We start from the raw sequence: 24,054 nt of genomic DNA, 5'->3' as shown, positions 1-24,054 counted from the left end.
TTGAAGTTATGGAACGTAAATTACATGTCATTGAGAATGTTGAGAGCTGCTCCCTTATTACGTGAAAAAATTGAATCTGAAAAATTTATACGCTCATATTCTTTAATAGATTTTCTTTGATTTTTGTGGTCGACATTCAAGTATAAAAAGTAGTGCAGCGTGTTTAAACACGTTTTTCCTGTATTCAGTCAGCATTTACTATATCAATGCATTCTATTACAATATATATTTTCATCACAATTCTTAATACTGAAGTCATAAATGTTTGATAAAAGAAGTGCACATTGTTGGTAAACATTGTGATAACGTACACATTGAAAAAAAAATAATTTCAGTTCCATACTCAAAGCCGTTTTATTATTCAAAACAATAGGCTCGATATACTATAATTATTTCAGAAGTAAACAATAAAAACACAAATAAAATGGTCTGTTGAAACAAATTCGATAAAAATGAAACATTAACACGATTGCAGGGTCGTTTAGTTTTGTGTTTGAATGTTTTAATGAGCTTTACCGATAAAGGAATAATGTATATTAAAAAAAGGGGCGTGGGACAAAAATATATTCAAACAGCAATCATTTAAATTACAGATGAATAGTGAGGACGCATTGATACAATACAGCATAAAAACCGCTCTGAATTAGGCCACTTATAATAGGGTTACGTGCTTTTTATAATTATGTTCTATATATTAATTATCAGTTGTTCTACGATGTAGACCAAGTGACGAGATGACAAACAGTCCATAGCGTTAAAGTCAGGGAGGGTAGTATTTCGGTCCTGGTCCGAGTTCTGTGGAATCATAAACTCGATAGAAGCCCATTAAAGGCTTGACGATGATGACGTTCCTTGAACCACATGACGTAATGGCCTGGCTTTTGGCAGATGCTATAGGTTGACTGATTTAATTTTTATTGATATCAGCGAGTTAGAGGCCGTTCTCATTACGCTTTCAGGAAACCAGTTTGGAAGATCTCTTTGCTAGCGTTCTCACTTGATCTCACGAAACTGGTTTTCAAAATCACTTCACGTAAAGCGCTCTTGTTGCTATGGAAACGCTCTCAGTGGGGTGACACGTTTCGCGCGAAATCCGAAACGGCAGCATAGGCATTCTGCACCTGTCGTGTGGAGTAGCGCGCTCAAAATGTGCGAAGAACGGTTGTGTCTTCACTTACGCTAAAACCACTTCAACGAGGCAAAGCGATCTTGAAAACTACATCGCGAGGTGGTTTTCCAAACGTGTTAAACTAGTTTCCACTAAACTAGTTTTAGGGACGTAGTGAGAAACTACATCGCGAGGTGGTTTTCTGAACTTGTTTAGAAGATCGCTTCCAAGACCGCTTCGACCATTCTCACTACATGTTAAACTAGTTTCCACTAAACTGTTAACTAGTTTCCAGTATACTAGTTTTAGGAGCATAGCGAGAACAGCCTCTTATTGCTGTCTAAACGGTAGACACACGCTCGTAAACAATTTCATATTCATAGCCGGTTCCGCTGAGGATTGGTATATTCACAGGTTTTTCACACGCTTCCTCATGTTCAACGCCTTTCCTTTTCTCCAAGCGTTTTAGTCGATGCAGCTCTTGTACGACGTAACGCTGAGGTGCACACATCCTCTGGTAAAGTGGCGCTGCGATAAGTAGTACGCTCACGATAGCGTAAAGACCAGTAAAAGCACAAATGGCACTCCGATAGGATCCAGTCCGATCAATCGACTGACCTTATTGGAGTAAAAAAAAGTCAATTGAAAACTTAAAATTGGTTCGTGCTGCAGGTATTCAAGGTTTTCTTTTTAAAGGAAATCTGTTCAGGTTTGTTTTATTCATAACTTCATATTGATCACGATAGGCTTACTTTATGCCATGATTTGTTAATTAAAAGAAAATTGCCAGAGGTAATAAAAAATCACAACAAATAATAGAAAAGCAGCATAGAACTAGAATCATAGTGATACATGAAAAAGGGGTTACGAAGGTTCATTAATCCTTAAACAAAACTTCGGAATCAAGGAACATAACCGAAAAAAAATGATCTCTACAAAAAAATAATCGAATTGAATGAAGTTTGTCTTCTTTTACGAAAAAACAGAACGTTCAGGTACATGTATCAAACCAGCGAGCAGCTGTTTCAGACTTCTTAGACATTGTGATTGAAACCCGGGAATTGAAAAGTGACTTTTTGGTATCCTTTCTTCGTTTTTTAACTCTCTTAGGCGTGAATGAGGAATCATAATTATGATTTATACCATGAGAAAAATAAAGAAGATCGTAAGCTTTACAACGATAAATTTTGTTCTATTGTAAGTATGTACTTTAGCCATGATAAACGAACGGTTATTGTCGGTTTCCGTTTTTTTTTTGTAGGATGCACTGTACACTATTATGTAAAAAGAAGGCAATTGAAAAATTAAAATTGGATCCTGTTTTGCAAACACGTTTGTAAAATGTTGGTAAAACATATTTATATATTCTGGACAATTATTATGCAATTGAGCAAATTTATTACCCAGTCATTAATTTAATTACCTAATTCTTTTAAAAAGTGCACACCTAGTTACCAATAATGCATATAGAATTTCCATTTATTTGAAAGCAGGATAAAAGAACATTGTAGCTTAAATGCCTTGCTCACAGGCATAGGTGCCGCGGCCGGGGATCGAACCCCGGAATTTCCATGTATGGCCAGGCGCCTTAGACCACTCGGCCACGGCACCCCTTTGGACAAATCAACCGATTGGACAAATCAACCGATAGTTGCGTGGACAGAATGATGCTCAGTGATGGTTAAAAATCTGGCTTATTTTGCCCAACCTTTTAAAGAGGGTATATGATCAGCAGAAACATTACTTACCAACTATGGCGCCACATATGAGACCAACACCATTACAAAAGAGGATAACGGGCCAGGTCTGACGAGAAAGTTCGGGACCGAAGAAACAATTCGGAATAGACAAAGTCATCACCGTTGTTATAGTCATCATCACTCCACCAATAACTTTGAAAAGAAAAAAAATTAGAATGTTTAATTTATGTATTATATGTATAAAATGAAAATAATGATGAGGGTGACGATAATAATAATAAAATGATTATGTGCGCTGGTGCTGATTATTCTACACTACGTTGTAATGAGGCATCATCAATTCAAGAACTAATTATATATTTTTAATCAATTTTCTTTTCTCCCCCAAAGTCATTGTCCTCTTATCATGCATTGTATCATTGTTTGTAGTATGTCTTTTGCGAATGTTTACTCTAGTATAATATGATTTATTTTCAGCAATTAAATCTGGTTTGAGTAAAGCAGTAAAGCTTCAGAAGAATGTTCATTCCATTACTCGACAGTCATTATTACAAGTCAATACGAATCCAAAAAGGTATAGGCCAACATCGCATAGGAATTGAAATTCATATCCCCCATCAAAGTATGGTCTTGAGCTCTCATTGTTGAAACTTATTTACAAAAGTTTTTATATGAATGGCGTTTTGAATACCGGCATGTGTCTACATGGTCTATATTTCATGACCAAAAAGCAAATCACGTTGAATCCCGTTTTGTTCTTATTCTTAACACATTTTTTTTTATTAACAAACTCTCTCTCTCAGCAAGCAAGAAAGGAGAGTGAATGAGACAAACCAAGTTTCAAGTAATATATCTTAAAAATAATCATGAAAATATTTGTATGTCAGACAAGAAGAAAAAGTATTGAAATTAAAAAGAAGTACATAGTCATGATAGTAGACTAGCAGTCATTGACAAGCTTGCAATTCAATTCCTGGCAATATGAGTGCATCCACGGTGCGTAACGCTCTCAAGAACACTAAAAATGTATTGTCAAAAGCCCTCCATGACAAAGGACAATCACGAAGACAAAGTCTGTGTCGAAAACTGGTAATCAAAACAGCCGTTTGTCCTGGATTCATGTCCAGCGACATATTTTCCAGTCAACTCCGAAAGTTAAGACGAAAAGTCGGTTGCCCAAATTTTCGACAAAGACCTCCCAAGCACTTTAATAATTGACATTATTTTGTCGGGCATTTTCAACACATTCCAGTACGGTTCTTGAATTCGTTCTATATACGTAGCGGTGCTAAAACTCCCGATTGTAAAGGCCTGGTCACACCGCCCGAGCGTTGTTGGAGCGGTCGTGGAGCGGTAGGGAGAGAGGGTCGATTTTCGCTCACAAAATTGGGGGGAAAATCGAACACAAAAATCGAAAAAAAAAAAAGAAAAAAAAACAATCGAAATCGAAAATGGTGAACGGTAGCGAGCGGTGATGGTTTTTTTAACTCCGCTCCACGACCGCTCCAACAGCGCTCGGGCGGTGTGACCAGGCCTTAAGTGTCCTGAAACGTCCCTACGACAGTTTGACATGTAGATAAGATGGACAGAGTATTTTCCTCACCGGCTGCTAAGATGAGCATAATTGTAAGATTCTTGACGACGAGAAAACAGCACATGACCAGGAAGCTCACCACAGATGCAATAGCCATTGTGTAATAGTTAGGAAACGGAAGCCATTCACCGACAAACGATAGGATTGTTTTTCCCACGGCAGTTGACGCCCCCCATAACGGACAGGAAAAGTGCACCGTCTTTCTCTGTAAAACCTAGTGATACCATATAACTCACCTGCAAAAATACGGGGGAGGGATGATAATTATAATCATTATACTTGCTTATATAGCGCTTAATACTTACTTTGTCAGAAGTCTCTAAAGCGCTCTACAGTATATGCAGCGTAATTACCCTGGCATTTTTTTCAGCAGTGCAGCTGTTACGCGCGCTGCGTTTCAATGAATAAATTCCTGCCAGGTACCCATTTACCTCACCTGGGTTGAGTGCAGCACATTGTGGATCAATTTCTGGATGATTTAAATCTTCAATTTTTGGCGATTGCCGACGAATGGTTATTTCTGAAATCCCGCCATTCCCGCAGGGAATCCGGGGCCTGTTTCATAAACTTGTTATAACAGTTAAAAGCTACTGAAATCCTTCAATTTATTTTTCTGATGGTAATTTTGTTATACAAACTCTTTATTTAGTATCACTCTAGCAAGCCTCTATGAAACAGGATCCAGATGTGACGTTGTATGGACAATTGTTATTTCATTATAGGTTTTCCCGTCCAATATCGTCAAAATTTCAACCGATTCAATGATATAATAATTCAATTTGCAACAAATTTGAATGGCATATAAGATCAACATTTAAATGGTCAAATAGTTCATTCAATTTAATTCTATTGGCATACGATTTCATGGTTATCTCATTTAAACATGTATAAAGAATGATCAAAATTAAAATAGCTGAAGAAGTGTTTTCAAATTCGCACCGAAACCCTCCTTGCGAACGTTTAGGAAAGTGATATGCAATCACTTAGTTCAAGTTTTCTTTTTTTCAAGTTCAAACTTATTTTCCATTTCCATTATCAACATTACAAGCAAATACAAATCAAACATACATTATAAATATAAACAAAAACAAATGAAATGTGATAACAATGATTACAAATCAATTACAAGTTACAAAATATTTGTAAAATAGTTTTAACAGAATCTGATATGGAAATGAGGGGATCCACTAAAAAGCATTGCTTGTAGAGCGTGGATCCCATAAGAAAGTATATTAAACATTTGAGAAATGGGACTCATTTGCAGGTGTAAATACAATGAGTTAAAATAGAATATTGGAAATAATAACAAGATGGTGAGTGATAGCGAGAAATGATAAAAAGATGACAGAGATACGGGACGATACTAAAAACTAAAAAGAAAACAAAGACATGATAAAGAAATAGAGGGAAGAGAGAAGGAATAAAGTACTGAAAGGGGAGCGAGATGGAGAGAGAGAGGGCAAAGATAAGTAGGGAGGGGGGGGGGGGAGAGATGGAGGCACACACACACAGAGACAGACAGACACAGATTATGTGGAGAGAAAGGGTCAGAAAAAGAGAGAGATAAAGGGGGGGGGGCAAGACCGAGAGTGCAAACGTGGATCAACGAGAGTGTGACTCAATAGCGTGCTTAGATAGTACTAAAAATATACAAACTAATTAATTACTTTGGTAAGACAGTAAAAGAATTATTTTTAGTTTTCTCTTAAAGGAGTGGATAGAGGGGGCCTGTTGAACATCTTTATGGAGTGAATTCCAAAATTTGGGGGCGGTGAAAATAAAAGTATTTTGCGCAAAACGAGTTCTTAAGATAGGCAGATGAAAGTTATCGGCTTGTCTGGTAGGATACCTATGAAAATTGTTATTTTGAGAAAACAAATAATTAAATGCAAAAGGAACCATACTGTTTTTATACATAAACATAAACTGCCCAAGCTGAAATTGGTATAAGTCTTGAACCTTTAAAATTTTGTAATCAAGGAAAAGCGGATCAGTGTGAGAACGGGGGTGTGAGAATGAAATAATACGAAGGGCTTTTTTGTAATAATAATATTTTGTTAAGTAAACTTAGATGGGTATTGCCCCAAACAAGGATCCCATAGTTGATATATGGTAATATAAGAGAAGAATATAATGTAAGTAGAGAAGTAACAGGAATAAACGTTTTCAACCTATTTATGATGCCTATATTTCGGGATATTGTTTTACAAATATTATCAATATGGCATTTCCAGGAGAGATTGTCATCTACATGAACTCCCAAGAATTTAATTGAGGTGACACTTTCCAATCGGAAATCTTCAATAAAAATGTCAAAAGGTAAGGAACCTATGGTATTACTAAATAAAATATATTTAGTTTTTTGAAGGTTAATTGGTAATTTGTTATCTCTGATCTAATTCAAAATATTAGTTAATTCGGAGTTTATTATGTTAACAAGTGTAAGCGGATCATTGTGAGAGAAGAATAGATTTGTGTCATCAGCAAAGATAATGAAAGATAAAATGTCAGATGCTCTGCAAAAATCATTTATATATAAAATAAACAAGAGGGGTCCCAGAATACTTCCTTGTGGCACACCACAATTAATATTACACAAATTGGAGGAATGGTCATTAAGAAAAACAAATTGTTTTCTGTTAGAGAGGTAATTCCTGAACCACTCCAAGGCCTTCCCACGTATGCCATAATGCCATAATTTATGAAGTAGGATGTCATGATTAATAGTGTCGAAGGCCTTGGAGAAATCCAGAGACCTATCCACTGAGCCAAAACACCTCTACAGAGGGCTACCCTGCATAAAGAACACTGAATACGATAAAAAGGAATTAAATATTTACAAACAATTTATTATATACTCCAAAATATTCACCCTGATCAATTTGTTTTATATAATATCTTACCATGTTGACATAGTAAAAGCAGTCCGCAACTCCGTTAATGATTACAGCCACACTGATGAAACATAATTCTGGATAGCAAGTAATACGACGTTTCCACCCTTTTATTCGTGTGTCTCCTTCAAACAACGAATGTCGGCTGTTTTCGGAACGTATCTTATCTAACTTGTCTCCAGGAATGTTCCCATCGGCACTTACTACCTCTGGTGTTTGATTTTCTAATACTCTTTTATTCAAATCAGCCCCACGTCTTGTCTCATCTTGTGGAAATTGTGGTCCCGGATCACAATGCCTGTCGAGTTTTCCTATCGAGGTTGGAACAACTTTCGATGTCGACATATTTCCATCAGTTCTTTGGTCTTTAGCACAGGGAGATGGTTCCTTTTCTGACGAGGGCGGCACCATTGTTGCAATACAAGGGATTCCAGTAGTAAAAAACATCGAACCAATTATTTGGAGTGTGTGTCGCCATCCGAATCGGTCGAACAGAAACCTTATCAATGGTGCAAATGAAAGCATGCCTGAAACAACAAAAAAATGAAGGATAAGAATGAACCAATGATGATGATGATACTGGACATGTCGCTTTTCATTTATAGTAGCACCTTTCGCAAACCTCTACAACGCGAGATTAGAGTCGGGTAACTCAAAAGTTAACGATCAATCATAGACTCGATTTTTCTAGATTGATTGTACATTACAGTCAATACAATCAAACGTAGAAAACTATTCTACAATCATTGCTAAGCTTTGTGTTACAGGCCCTATAGATCTTGCTTTTCGTGTGCAAAGCTCTTTCATACGATATCAGCATGCCATGCCATTTGCCTGTCTGAGCTCGCGGCGGGACTGTACCTGTAAATATCAAACCGTCTTAATTTAACGAACCATTATCCCCTTTAAAATGTTAATTTCACCCTTGCGTTAAGATTGTTTCAATTAATGCAGGGGAAAATCGAGAAAAGTTATGGTGGAGGTTTGATGGAAATCGATCAAAGAATAAAAGTTTAGTCAGTATTGTTTCAACGTTTAAATTAAGACGTGCTATGCGGGAAACTCCCCAATTCCCACGACATCATAATACAATATGAATCCAGAAATTATACTTCTCCAAAAAATATTTTGTTATCTGATTGGCACATGATATTCAGCGAATTGCACTGTATGGCATCCAAAATGCACCATCCCGCACTCTGACGTCATACCAAAAAAAATGTACTATCCTGCACTCTGACGTCATAGCAAATGCACTATGCCGCACTGTGATGTCAAAGCATGTCAAAGTGCAGGATAGTGCGAGGTCTGGAATTATCTAGAATTTAGAATATAGCATTCGGGGCAACTCAGGAACATGAGGGAAGGGGGGGGGGGGTGTCTAAAACTGATTCTGCCCGAATATGGCCTGATTCGGAACATATTCGTCTCTGAATCGAGAGCTCCCGAATCAAATTGGGAGTATTCAGGAGTATTTTGTTCTCCTCTTCGAATGCAATGAAATTTAGGAGGGCTTTGGGAACATATGTGGATTCGGCTCGTTTTGATAAGCCGAATATCATCCAAAATGCCCCCGAATGTGGCCACGACAAATTTCATTCGGGCCACATTCGCGATGTATTCGAAGGAGTTCGGTTGGATTCCGATTCGCCTCTGATTGGTGTAACCCTAGCTTTAGAAAATGGCATTTTGTGGGACATACGGAGGGGCTGCCCTTCGGTTACCATGATTACGTCACAAAGTAAAACTTTCGAATCCACTGCTCCGTTATTCTTTCATGAATTTTCATCAAATCTTCTCCAAATATTTTTATATAATTTTTCCGTTTTTGTTAATAAATCAACAGGATGGACTCCCCATTTGAAACTACCACTCAAGCAGTTTGAGTTTTAAAAAATAGGATTGAATATAATCATAACAATTGGGATTTGGAAATAATGGCATTTCAGCCCTAATAGAAGTTTAGTTAAATTATGCAAAATTAAGAAAGTTAAGAATGACCATAATAAGGTGATTACATGTATACGTACCAATACTCGTACCAGACAGCGAAAATGCCAGTGCCCTTACGATATTCTTTGAAGGGAAATATTGCACGGCAAGACCAAGTGCAAGAAGAGTTAGACCTCCGGCCCCACACCCGAACATCAAGCTGTATGTGAGGTAGACAAGGGGCATATTTGGAACGAAAGATGTCGTCACGACCCCTACGGCTGCCATGACGTGACACACGACGGCGACGGGACGGTAGCTGAAACGGTCAATGATCACATTCATGGGTGGGGCTAAAAGAACAGTGAGTCCGATAGGAATGGACCCTGCCCAACCTAGAATCAAAATGAAGGAAAAGAAAATAGCCTAAACGACCAGATAGATTTATGGATGAAGTTGTGTGTGATATCTGTTTTCTACTGTCACGATTGCACTACGATTCAAACGACGTACTTACTCGTGGAGTAACCGTAGTGATCTTATCAGATCATATTAGATCAGTCGTGGCAATTGTATTGATCGTACACAAATTTTGAATTGTTCAAGAATTTTGGCGATCAGTTTTTTTTGCTTTCGTATGATGAAACGACAGTGGGACTGAGGTACTATTGTTATCATTTAATACATATTAACTTGGTATCATTATGCAGGGTTAATTTAAAGGGGAATTAAACCTTTGGAATAAGTAGGCTTTTGTCGAAACAGAAAATCAACAAATAAGAACAAAGAAAATTTGAGAAAAATCAGACAAAAGTTGAGAAAGTTATGACCATTTGAATATTGCAATCACTAATGCTATGGAGAACCTCCCATTGGCAATGCGACAAGGATGTTTGATGTCACATGTGAACAACTTTCCCTTTGATAGAATATAAAATACCCTCAAAATGTCTCTTTCTGCTTTTTTGTGGTGATACAAACTCTTTATCCATGATGTTTCCTTTAAAAATCTGTATTACATGATAGATGTGATAAAAGAGGCAATATAAGTGAAATACACGGTTGGTCATAAAGGTGAAATATTTTTTTTCACCAATTTTTCACAGCGTAATTATTACAACATGATTTGAATATGGCATTTATGGTGCATGATATCCACTTTAGTTTATTATTCTGCCTTTTATACAAGTTTGACAGTCATATTTTACAAGTTTATGTTTTAAGCGATGGATGTCATGAGCATAGAACAACAATACACAGTAAATTAAAGGATCATGAGATATTCATTTTCAATCTCTCTCAGTTTTCCAGATGACCTTTTTTGTGATTTCATGGACAAATTTACATCAGACTTGAGTCATTGTTCTTATTCAGTCACTAGTATCGGGTATGTCCACCCCTGGCAAGAACCAGCGCATGCAGACGTCGTGGCATGCTGTGCACTAGCTTGTTGATGGCGTCAACAGGCATAGCGTCCTCCCTCAGAGCATCTGCCAACTTCTGCAGATTTTGAGGAATGACCTCTCTGTCGTTGATGGCTTGGCCTAGGGCATCCCATGCATGCTCTGTGGGGTTCATATCCGGAGAACAAGCTGGCCATGGCAACTGTATGACGCCCTCTGCAGCGGTCCTGTGCGGTCTAGCGTTGTCACCCTGCAATCGGAAATTGTGCCCATACACACGTCTTACATATGGAAGACAGTGGAACTCCAATATATCCCTGTAGGCGGCGTTGAAGTTTCCATCCGGAACCACCAATGGCGTTTTCCCTCCATAATGGATGCCGGCCCATATCATCACTGAACCGCCTCTGCCTTGAGTCGTCTCGTGGATACATTCATCGCGAAGTTTTTCCCCGGCTAATCGACGATCTCGTTGTCTCCAATCCTTTCGGTCAAGGATGAACCGGCTCTCGTCCGTGAAGACCGCATGTTGCCAATGTCCTGGATGAAGCCTTCTGTGCTCCCTAGCCCAAAGAAGACGAGCTACTCTGTGGCGAACAGACAGACGTGGACATTTGGTCAACCGTCGTGCTCGGTAACCATGTTGGAGCAATCTGCGATTAACGGCTGACCGGGAAACGTTGATCCATGAAATCTCCTCCACAATCGACGAAGACGGCTCGTGGGCAATTTCCGGTTTCTGCGGTTGAAATTCCACAGTTGGTGATCATCTCTACTTGTGGTCAATCTGGGACGTCCTGGAAATTTCCGTGGCCGCATATCCCCCGCCTCACGTTGACGTTTCAGGATCTTAGAGACTGCACTCTGTGATATCCCTAGGACTTCTGCGATATCAGTCTGCTTGTAGCTCTCCTGTCGCAGTGCTACCACTCTCTCGCGTTGGACCAGGCATATTCAAGGGAACGTGTCTACCGATTTTTATTTTATTTCAAACAGTACAAGGAACTCGAAAAAATGCAACCTTCTTATACACAGTGCTAAATCAGGGAAAGGGAGAGAATATAATTTGCATAGGCTTTTATAGTCTACAACAAAAGAATTTATTACGTAATCCCAATTTCCCATCTTATAATGTCACCTGTGTAAAGGGGAAACATTTTGTAATCACTCAATTATCATTTGTCTACGCGTAGCCTTTCAAATACCAACAAAACTGTCGATTGTTATTCAAAAATATTTTATTCAACCTTTATGACCAACGGTGTACATACTAAATTAATTGGCAGAATTGTTCACAAGTGACATCACACATCTTTGTCGCAGAGTCTATTTTAGGATCTCCATAGAATTAGTGATCGCAATATTCAAATGTTCATAACTTTCTCATTTTTGTCTCACCTGCGTAGCAGAGTGAGACTATAGGCGCCGCTTTTCCGACGGCGACGGCGTCAACATCAAATCTTAACCTGAGGTTAATTTTTTGAAATGACATCATAACTTAAAAAGTATATGAATCTAGTTCATGAAACTTGGCCATAAGATTAATCAAGTATGGCTGAACATCCTATTAGAGTTTCATGTCACATGACCAAGGTCAAAGGTCATTTAGGGTCAATGAACTTAGACCTTGTTGGAGGAATCAACATCGAAATCTTAACCTGAGGTTAAGTTTTTGAAAAGTCATCATAACTTAGCAAATATATGGACCTAGTTCATGAAACTTCGACATAAGGTTAATGAATTATCACTGAACATCCTGGGTGAGTTTTATGTCACATGACTAAGGTCATTTAGGGTCAATGAACTTTGGCCGAATTGGGGGTATCTGTTGAATTCCCATCATAACTTTGAAAATTTATTGGTCTAGTTCGTTAAACTTGGACATTAGAGTAATTAAGTATCACCGAACATCCTGTGCACATTTCAGGTCACATGACCAAGGTCAAAGGTCAATGAACTTTGGCCGAATTGGATGTAACTGTTGAATTACCATCATTACTTTGAAAGTTTATGGATCTGATTCATGAATCTTGGACATAAGAGTAATCAAGTATCACTGAACATCCTGTGCGAGTTTCAAGTCACATGATCAAGGTCATAGGTCATGTAAGGCCAATGAACTTTGGACATGTTGTTTTTTTTTTGTTGAATAACCATAATATCTCTGTAAGTTTATTGGTCTAGTTCATAAAAAGTGGACATAAGAGTAACCATGTATCACTGAACATCTTGTGCGAGTTAGAGTAGTTTTCAAAGTCAGCACTGCTGCTATATTGAACCGCGTGATGCAGGTGAGACGGCCAGAGGCATTCCACTTGTTTGTCCTATTTTTCTCAAACTTTCGTTGATCTGTTTCTTTGTTTTTTTTTGTTTTCACACAAGCTCTCCTGTTCCAAATGTTTCATTCTCCTTTAAATATGGCTGCCGGGCATTATGAACCAACACGATGTATGGCATTTTGCACTTCAAATCGTTAACTGCAAGTCCTCTTTATAACCACCAGTCGTTTCCCGTGTTTGTTGATAATGCTTTCCCCCCCCCTTTTTTTTTGGGGGGGGGTAATCTCAATTTTTTCAATTTTTTCAATTTATTATTTTTCATTTTCAACAGAAGAACAAAGTAATGTGATCAAAATAGTTACAATGAACTTATACAGATAAAATAAATTCAGGCATGTACAGTATTTGATATTTATCTATAAAACGAAGTAAAGCAAAACAGAATATATATAAGCAACTATCATAACCATTTTAAAATAAAAATTCTGTGAAAATGGAGGGATCCACTAAAAAGCAGTGCTTGTATTGTGTGGACCCCTCTAAATAATTATTTTAGAATTGCCTACGAAGACAGACAAGTTTACAAAACAGAGAACAGCAGAACAAAGAACAAGAAACAATCAAACAATTGAAGCACACACAAAGGATATGAAAATAAAAATGAAAAGAGATAAAGAAAGATAACAGAGATAATACAGCAGGACTTCAACGCGCGGATAATTATACCAAAAAAAAAAAAATAAGTTAAGGAGGCATGAAATGGTGAATTTCATGATAAAATTATTTAAAACTGAGTAAATGATGACCTGTATGATTTCAGAAAATTATTTTTAAGTTTCATTTTAAAGGAACAAAGGGATGGGCTTCTAATTATATCTTCACTAAGGGAGTTCCAGAATCTCGGGCCATCGTATATAAATGTTTTTTTAGCTAATAATGTTCTTAAAAGAGGTAAATGAAACTCATTAGACTGTCTTGTAGGGTAATGATGAATTGAACGATTTTGAGGGAACATTGAATCAAATACGTGAGGAAGTGAATTGTTATTATATTTATACATAAATTGGCCTAAGTGAAACAGATATAGATCATTTATTTTTAGCAGCTTGTTTTCGGCAAACAATGGATCTGTATGTGAAAGAAATGAAGAATGGTTAATTATACGGAGAGACTTCTTTTGTAATAAAAGAAGTCTGTTTAATAAAACTTGGTGGGTATTGCCCCAAACAAGAATGCCGTAGTTCAAATACGGTAAGATTAAAGAAGAATAAAGCATTAATAAGGTTTGTGGAGGAAAATGAAATTTCAGTTTATTTATTATGCCGATGTTGCGTGAAATCGCTCTGCAAATATTTTCAATGTGATATTTCCACGAAAGTTTATTATCGACAGTTATGCCTAAGAACTTTATGAACGAAACAACTTCTAAAGGGGTATCATCAAACATAATGTTTGCCGGCAGTGTGTCTATAGTATTACTAAATAACATGTATTTGGTTTTTTTTAGATTAAGGGATAGTTTGTTAGCTCTTATCCACTGAGTAACCTTTTCTAGCTCAGAATTTACTATATCTAGTAGTGTTTTTGGATTTTTATGAGAATAAAAAAGATTTGAATCGTCGGCAAAAAATATGAACGAAAGAATATCGGATGAATTACAAAAATCATTAATATAAATGATAAATAATAAAGGACCTAACAGACTGCCCTGTGGGACTCCGCAATTTATATTTTGCATATTGGATGTATAGCCATTTAATGTTACGTACTGACGTCTATTGGATAAGTAACTCCTGAACCACTCCAAGGCCTTCCCACGCACCCCATGGTGAGCGAGTTTATGTAATAATATATTGTGATTGATTGTGTCGAAGGCCTTGGAGAAGTCCAGGAAGATACCAACCATGTGTGAAGAGTTGTCGAGAGCATGTGCCACTTTGTCAATGAAATTTAATAAGGCATGTTCAGTATTATGTTTTTTTCTAAAACCAAACTGGTAATCGGAGAAAATATTGTGTGCTTTCAAAAAGTTAATAGTTCTATTGTAAACGACCTTTTCTAAAATTTTTGACATGGAGGATAGTAAGGAAATAGGTCTGTAATTATTGACATTAAGCTTATCATCTTTTTTGAAAAGAGGTATTATTTTACCTATTTTCATGTTGTCGGGGACTTGACCATTTTGCAATGAAAGGTTAAAAATATATACCAAAGGATTAACAATAGAGGAAATTACACCCTTCAAAATAAAGTTGTTGATATCATCATAGCCAGGACTTTTTTTGTTATTCAAACTAGACACAATATCAATAATTTCTTGTTCAACGACAGGTGTAAAGAATATAGAATTTGTATTAGGTATGCCCAGATAATCAGAAAAATGCTTGTTCGAAGGAGGGACTTCATGAGCTAAGTTTACCCCTATAGAGGAAAAATAGTTGTTAAAAATATTGGCAATAATTTCAGAGTCTTCAACAATTTGATCATTATCCCTTATTTTAGTTATGCTTGTTTTGTTATTTGATAAATTCATGGCTTGTTTTAAAATCTTCCATGTACCTTGCATGTCGTTCTTATATAAATGTAATTGTTTCGTGAAGTATTTTTTCTTTGCTAGTCGTATTGTTTTAGTCAAAATATTTTTGTATCTAGAATACTTAATCGGAACCTTTTTGTCTTAAATTTATAGTACAAATTATTTTTTCTGTTAATTGAACGTAAAATTGATTTGGAAATCCATGGAAGTCTTGGTGTTTTTTTTTGTATGCCGTTTCTTTGTCTTTTACTTTTGGAATGTAAGTATCTAATTTATTACAAAATATGTCAAGGAAGTTCTCAAATGATGCATTAACATCATCTGAGTTGTAAACACGCGACCAGTCTGAAGATTCTAAAGAAGCGTCAAGTCGGGCTATGTTTTCATGAGTTGGTCTTCGCCTTGATGGCCGGTGTAGATTGTTCAGTGGGCGCCTAAGGGTGAAATGTGACATAATTGGAAAATGATCGGTTATATCGGATATGACTACAGAAGAGTCCGGCGAAGGCAGAACGTTACAAAAAATATTATCTATGAGTGTGGCGGAATGAGTCGCCATACGAGTGGGTTTCGATATCAAAGGCAAGAATGAGGCAGTCAAGAATATATCAAGGAATTCATGGGATATGTTATTATTTTCATGTTTCAAAATATCAATATTAAAGTCTCCCATTATAAAGACGTCTTTGTTTACAAAAAGTGGATCTTTTAGCAAATCTGAAAGGTAGAGGAGAAAATCATTTGAATTAGAATTTGGAGGCCTATACATAATGCCTATGATTATATTTTTGGAAGTGGGAATATTTATTTCTATAAAAAGAGACTCTACAATGTCGTTTGATTTAATAAATTCTTTATGAGTTATGTAATCGTAATTTTGAGAAACGTAGAGGGCAACCCCTCCACCAGACCTATTTTGCCTGTTGTTAACGATAAAGTCATAGCCATCCAGGGCAAATGGAAGATTAGACTCGCTGGATAACCAAGTTTCCGAAAGTCCAATTATAGAAAAGGGAAGTTTGGAAGGATTATCTAATAACAATTGGAATTCCTCAAAATGCTTACTTAAGCTTCTAATGTTAAAGTGTAAAAGAGAAAACGTATCTATGGAGAATTGTTTGGTAATTTCTTTAAACTGAGACTGGGTTATATATTCAGATGAAGGACTTAGAATTTCGTCTTCATCAGAGTGCAAATCAAAAGTATCGGTTTCTAAATTTAAGGTTCTTGCAACAAAACGGTTATATGCAGCGTCATTGTTAGAATTTGTATGACTAGTTGGCGAAGATTGGAGTAAATCAAAAAGGTCATCATTATTCAAAGAAAAAAATGGCTCATCTGCTAAATCAGACGTGAAAGATTGATGAGAATCTCATAATTGAATTTCGTCTTAGAAAAATAAGAAAATGTCGAGTCCTGCTTAAAACATATGGAGTGGGCTTACAGAGAAACAGATACATGAATAAATGAACGGGAGGAACAAAACATTGACATGCAAAAGAAAAATGACAGTGACACAAGACAAAACGAAAAATCACATGAACGCACAAGTAACAATAACATCGAACTAAAGTCTTCGTAGGCTGAGCGAACGAACGAACAAATGAACTAAAGAAAATGTGGAGCATCTTTACAAGTTCCTGGCGAGATGCCCTTGATAAAATCCAGACAAGGCCCCATAGAAAATCGACCAAACCTCGTATTATAGTGCGTTTTGGCCTGTCTTGTTGTCAAGGTGAGGGTGCTGATTCCAAATTAGAAGGATGCCATCCTCGTAACTCTGAGAATTTTCAATGAAAAATTGGCAAAATCCATTATGCCCCCAAAATGTGCAAACTACTCATGGAAACCACTAAATTTTACACACTTTATCTGTCATCCTGAAACAGGGGGGGGGGCAATAATGTCTATAACACGATTTTTCTTCACATAATAATTTTCTTTGATATTCAATAGAGCCATCACAGACCCCATAATGATACTTTACTACTTAGAACTGACATACTGAAGTTTTTCGACATGCACTCATCGGAGTAAAATAGCATGAATTATTAAGTGCAAAAACAATTTTATAATACAAGCGAAACTAAACAATGGACGCTAAATGACGAGCCGTACTATGATTGGGTGTCAAAGTAAACAAGTTAGACTTATAGTACCAGCCGTAAATGTAAGTGATGCAACTAAAATAACGCAAGGGTTCTTACGAACCTCTTTTTGGCGGCACAGAATCGGTTCTGTTAGCTGGATGTACGCTGCCTCGAAAACCATCCGTCGCAGTTAGTAGTAGGGGTACGTTTTCTCACGCGAGCGGAGGTTGTGAACGCGCGCTCATTCAACAATTTAGTTGGATTGTACGCCCGAGCTTCACAATATACATGTGCATTCATATATGTATGTATGTATATATATATATATATATATATATATATATATATATATATATATATATATATATATATATATATATATATATATATATATATATGCATGTATATATTTATACATATGTATGTCATGTATTATTTTGTGAAAGAAATGGATGAAGAGAACAATGGTAGGCGTAGCTTAAATCAAGGTTCCCCTGAGCTATCTGCCCTTTTTGGAAAAATTTGTAATGCTTTTTCGATACCCTACATGATATGATTATGTTTCACATGAAGGTGCAGTGCCTTGAAATGTGGGGCAACGTAAAAATTCAAAAGCTGCAAAATGCAACAGTGGTGCTGAGTGAGTTTATCAGAGGTTTCTTTTAATTGTTTTCATGCACCTTAACATCAACATTAACATGGAATCAACCACACCTCTGCAAGAGCAAACACATAACAAACATACAAGCATGAATGTGTATATTTCAAACCACGATCACTCATACCATGTTATCTCACAGAACCATCATTACAGAAGCAAGGGCTTGATTTGAATGGATTTTCATCTCTATTGACACAGACAGAAGAATCATGTTCTGTATTGACCCTTCATGACTATTTCTGCTCGTTTTGCAGTTTTTCGATTCAGACCTCATCCAACACTTTTGAATCCTGCTCTTTTTGTGATGGCATGATCATAACAAGCATGGTATCATTTTAAAGAGAATTAAATTATCGTTTGACTGGTATAAAAAAATGCATTGTGTAAAATTGGAAGTTCGGAGAAATTATTGGCCAAGCACAGATTTCCAAACTTTTTTTGAGGGGTTTATATAAATACACATGTTAGTTGTGTCAACACATTTCAATAATCGTGAGACTTCGAACACAATGTTATTTGCACATGCGGATCCAAGGTAAACATACACCGTGATAAATCGGTGAATTCAAAGTTAAAAAAAAAGTATAATGTCTTCTAACGAGCTAATTCAATCGAAGTACAATAGAAATAATTCATAAACGACGTGCACAAGAATACAACGGTAAAGGTCAAGTCCGATCCCACGACAGCTGATATGAATAAAAAGAAAATTTTAAAGAAGCAAAATATTGAAAATTCCACCAATGGAATGTAAAATAAGAAAAATTAATGTTATAAATTTCGCTTGATTTTCTAAGACGGAGTGATATTCACCTACTAATCAAATGTTATTTCTACCACTACAAACACCCCCCCCCCCTCACTCAAATGACAAGCATCCACCCTACTTTACTTCGAGGACTACTACTACTATTAATATTACTATACTACTACTACTAACTACTGCTACTACTACTAATAATAATACTAAAATTGATGCTACTATTACTACTACTACTACTACTTCTACTATTGCTATTACTACTACCACTCTATAGAACTAATACGTACTACTGATATTTCAACTACTATTACTACAACTACTACTACTACTACTACTACTAGTAGTAGTACTTCTACTATTACTACTACTACTACTACTATTACTACTGCTAGTTTTACTAATACTAAAATATGTCTTAATACTACTACTACTTAAACTACATGTACTACTTATACATCTACATCTACTACTACTACTACTCTATAGAACTAATACGTAATACTTATACTTCAACTACTATTACTATTACTACTACTACTACTACTACTACTACTACTACTACTACTACTACTACTACTACTAAATTATGACAAAATACGAGATATTTGGTTTCCTCCTGCTCGTACGCACGGGCATCTGTCGATATGACACATTGTATTTCTACGAAAATATGCACCCTTTTTTCTTAAAAGTTGATGAGAGGGGGGAAATTATCGAGTCGAGGAGTTTTTAGTTATGGGGAAAGGAGAAACTATCACTGATTTCCATGATTCATCCCACCTAATGAATTCATCTATAACCGTGTTTTGGTGATAATTTTTCCCTCACGCATTGCTTTTTTGGCAGAAGTTCTATGGAAGTTGCCCTTTTCCACACAGATTTTAAGACACGCTGTATTCGTTTCCCCATTGCTCGAGAGGGCACATGGGGGTAATTATTCCGCTCGCAAAACATGCCGGACAGGCGTAAATAAAGATCACATGACTTTATTGATTAAAATAATTCATTAAAAATAGAACAAATGTGACCTACCACCCCAAAACCACCAATAAGTCGCCATGTAAGGCTCTCTGTAGATAGCCCAAATAGTAATTTAGTCTCCAAAACTTCCCCCCCCCCCTGAAAAATATCCTCTTCTTCCTACTGTAAAAAAATTGAAGTCGTAAAGCTGAATGAAAGAAAAGATACAAGAATTTTTGGACACTACTTTTTCGGGCTGCTTGGAAGTTTCACTGAGATTACACAGTATGCTTATCTTATGCTTGAGCGAACCCCAAACTTTAAACCTAGTTTTATCCTTTTTTAAGCTCTTGCTGAATTTTCTCTGCATTCAATCAAGTGCTTGTAATGGTTATTGATGGTCAATTTCAACATATCATAATATCATTTTAAAGCTCAAGAAATTAATTTCGTAGCTCAATACAAATCTCAATATTCATTAGGGTCGACTTATTGTTGATTTGGGGGTCGCAGGTCACAAATGTTTGTATATCAACAGAAAAAAATGATAAAAATAAGGTTATGTTCATACATTTTTATGATAACGGACTTTTGAGAAGCGACATGTAGATTGCATTTTAGTATTTTATATTAATCATCATTATCTGCAATGTATGCAGTTCCGGTTTTTCTGTCCGTGAACTGACCGATATTATGGTTAGTCTTATTTCAGGCCAATTGAGTTTTAATTGAACTGGACAAGTACCCGATTAACGTATTTAGTTTATCATTGTGACTATTGTCAGTGAATTAAAACGAAATCTACCGAGGGATTGATTTTTAATGATTTTTTTTTGATGAGCCATGATTTTACACCTGAGTGGATGGGGGTCTGAGCAGTTAACGACGGGGAAAAAACAAATAAATTTATTGTAGAACGTAATGTATATATATTTATATACATACATATATATAGTATTTATTGGTATAAAATCAATCTCAAATTTCACGAAAATGTAAGCAATGTCCCCACTGGACGTGATCTTCGTACGGTATTTTGGAGGAAGTTAGTTTTAGAATCGGCTCATCTGATATTTGAGGTCTCCATCGGTAACGTCACTCGGGTCGTCACGCCTGAACCAGTCGCTGGGAAGGGGTCGCAATGGTAATATTATTCACGCGTAATGCACTGCATATAGACAATAATAAATAATCTTGTCCTCTCGTTCGAATGAATGTGACACTCATACAAATTTGACCAGAACATTCAACATGAGTATTGTAAATAAAATTTCTTTGTTCTTCCAGAGGGTCTGATCACCCCTATCGTAAGAATTATCACTCCCGGCCAAAATACGACAAGCTGATCGCACTCAGGGTCGCTCCGTGAACTTTATATGCGTCCGAGAGTTGTAAACGATTTTCTGTCCCTTTTAGGCAGAAATCTTGCATAATGTACTACTACTTCTACTACTACTTCTACTACTACTACTACTACTTCTACTGCAATCACTATACATCTTATGATTCTAAAGTGCACGAATAGTCAAACGTCAACAGCGGGGCCTCCTCAAGGAGGAATAACTTTGGACCTCAAATCATGGTCTTGAAGCAACAGACTCCAGGGGGGGGGGGCGGGGGACACTTCCCTTGACGATTGGATACCATGCGCGACCATGGGGCCTCGAAAAGCACCCTAAACACGTATTTTCTAAATCTGAAAATGCACCCCTTAACAAGTATTTGGTATCCACTCGCCTATAGCTCAGCCTATAGCGTGCAATATTAGAACAGAAATGATAGTTTTGTTCTGTGCATGTGCGTAGTCAGAAGGAGGTCATTCGAAATCAAATGTAAAACAAAAACTCGATGCAATAATTTGTCACCCTTTCCTAATTTCCATTTTGTTCCCTTTCTCCCCCTTTCCTTTGTAGTTGTAGGGGCGGGGCAGGGCCCCCAGGACCCCATGGATTAGTACGCCAGTGCTCCTACGAGATCATCCGAGTGTCTGCTACAGATTAGATACTGCCTACCGGACTGCATATAGGACTCGAGAAAACGCTGAACGAAAATGGCTTTCTCGCTTACCTGTAAATGTCGCAGAGCTCTGAAACTCAGCCTGGAACTCGACGAATAAAATGCCGTAAGAATACATGATACCGTACATGTTGATAAAAAGCACCCATGACGTTGCAACCACCACCCATCCCCAGTTGGTTGCAAGACATCCTCTCGCCCTAGATAAGCACGTCTTCATTCTCCTCGACGCGTCGGGACGCCTTCGTGATGATCGAATGACACATCAATGCCGACAGCGATCACTTGTCATGCTTGCGGAGTGTCGATCGTTTTACTCACTAGCTTGGCCGGTTTAGTGATATCCTTAACCTTTACTGTGCCATCAAAAATAGAGGGTTTATATGCAAAATTCATCAATACACGTGATGAGCCTCCCGATATCTTGTCTATTGACCGATGTATCTTTCACCTGAGCGAGGATAATGTTGCCCTCAATAAAGGGGCCATAAAACTCGATCAGCTAGCAACCCGACAGTTTAGCTCGTTTATCATATAACCAGCAAATCGCGAAAGCTTTATTCAATGAATTGAAACAAAGTCGAAAGGAACCATTAATACTCCTTCAGACGAGCAATGTTCAGAAGACACCGCTTTATTTATTGGTCTGCCCAGAGCATGTTTACCAACTCGTTCGACTAGGGTCGCAGTGCGTCTAAAGCAGTTCGGGTGAAGGAGATCCACCAGAGGTGGATATACGGGGGGGGGGGGGTGTGTAACCCCACCCCCCCACCACCGCCACCCGCTTGGCCTTGATCTCCCGAAATATGAATAGGGGTCCAAACTCTAACATCCTTCTCTGCTGACAAGGGTCGCTCAAGCAGGACAGTGCATGTTTGATCTACGGGAGGGGGTATTATCTGCAGCTTGATTTCGACAATATTTGGCCAAACTAATAATCCCCGGCGGATCAAGCTTTTTTCCAAGGGGGGGGGGGGGGGGGGGTGACCAGGGCCCCGTCTTACAAAGAGTTACGATTGATCCAACCATACGTAATTCTGTGGAAATCCATCAGTGTCTGATTTTTCTTTCTACAACAAATATGCGAAATGTTGTAAACAAAGGAGAACACACCAAATTGTCAACAAACCAATTAATGAATTTATGGATATACTTTTTTTATGTAGACACATTTCTTAACAAACATGCATTTTATATGTTGACTTCGGTGACTTTCCATAGTTGCGCTTGATCGGATCAATCATAACTCTTTGTAAGACGGACCCCAGAATGACCATTTTGAATCCGTCTAAGTGATGTTTTCCTGACATCTACTAACGCAATGCAAGGAGACCACAAAAGGTACTTCATGTTACGAAAATAAAACATGGACAGAATTAATGATGGTCATTTTTAATGCACATTACGTTTTATTTCATGGCATCAAAGGGGGGGGGGGGTAATCCCCACACCCCACCCCTGTAGATCCGCCTCTGTCCCTCTCCCACCCCCCCCCCCCCCTTCTCGGTAATATCTAGCCCTGCCCATGGTATATAGTGTAACCCTTCCTGTTTTTATTTCTGAAATCTGATACCATTTCAGGCCTCTACACATGCGTTAACCTCGTGTACGTAAGGTCAAGTAAATACCCGGGGTAAATACGCGAGTGCAGAGGAGATCTAAACACATGCGGCCTAGTTTTCAGGGAATGGTGAATACGTATAAAAGACAAAGTGACTGCATTAACCACTTGTTAATCACTGTACTTGACCCTTACATTTTGATATGCTGCATTGCTTCCAATGTGTGCTAATAACATGTGTTGAGCTTCATTCTTTTCATTATTTGTCTCAATTAGCTGTATCAATCATAGGGTCTATATTTGTTACACAAAACTTTACAAAATCCAATAGAAACTTAAAAAAATGCATGAGCATTGGAAGAAAACCAACAACAACAAAAGACAATCGATAATTTGGCCCAATCATGGACCATTAATGTAGGTCTATGATCAGATTATCAGTATAATTTATACGGAGTATTCGCAACACTACCCAGACGATTTCATGAACGTTAAAAATCTATTGTCAAAAGCCCTTCATGGCAAAGAAGCCTTTGTCGAAATTCATGCAGTGAATC

At 37.3% G+C, this 24,054-nt stretch overlaps 1 pseudogene; it reads right to left on the bottom strand.

The window, feature by feature from the left end:
- Positions 1 to 1,337: 1,337 nt before the first annotated feature.
- LOC121425434 lies at positions 1,338 to 22,593 on the bottom strand (annotated as a pseudogene).
- Between the last annotated feature and the right edge of the window lie 1,461 nt (positions 22,594 to 24,054).

The sequence above is a fragment of the Lytechinus variegatus genome, chromosome 12, assembly GCF_018143015.1.
Source record: "Lytechinus variegatus isolate NC3 chromosome 12, Lvar_3.0, whole genome shotgun sequence".
NCBI lineage: Eukaryota > Metazoa > Echinodermata > Echinoidea > Temnopleuroida > Toxopneustidae > Lytechinus > Lytechinus variegatus.
The sequence above is the reverse complement of the archived record's forward strand: the minus strand, read 5'-3'. Positions and strand labels throughout refer to the sequence as shown.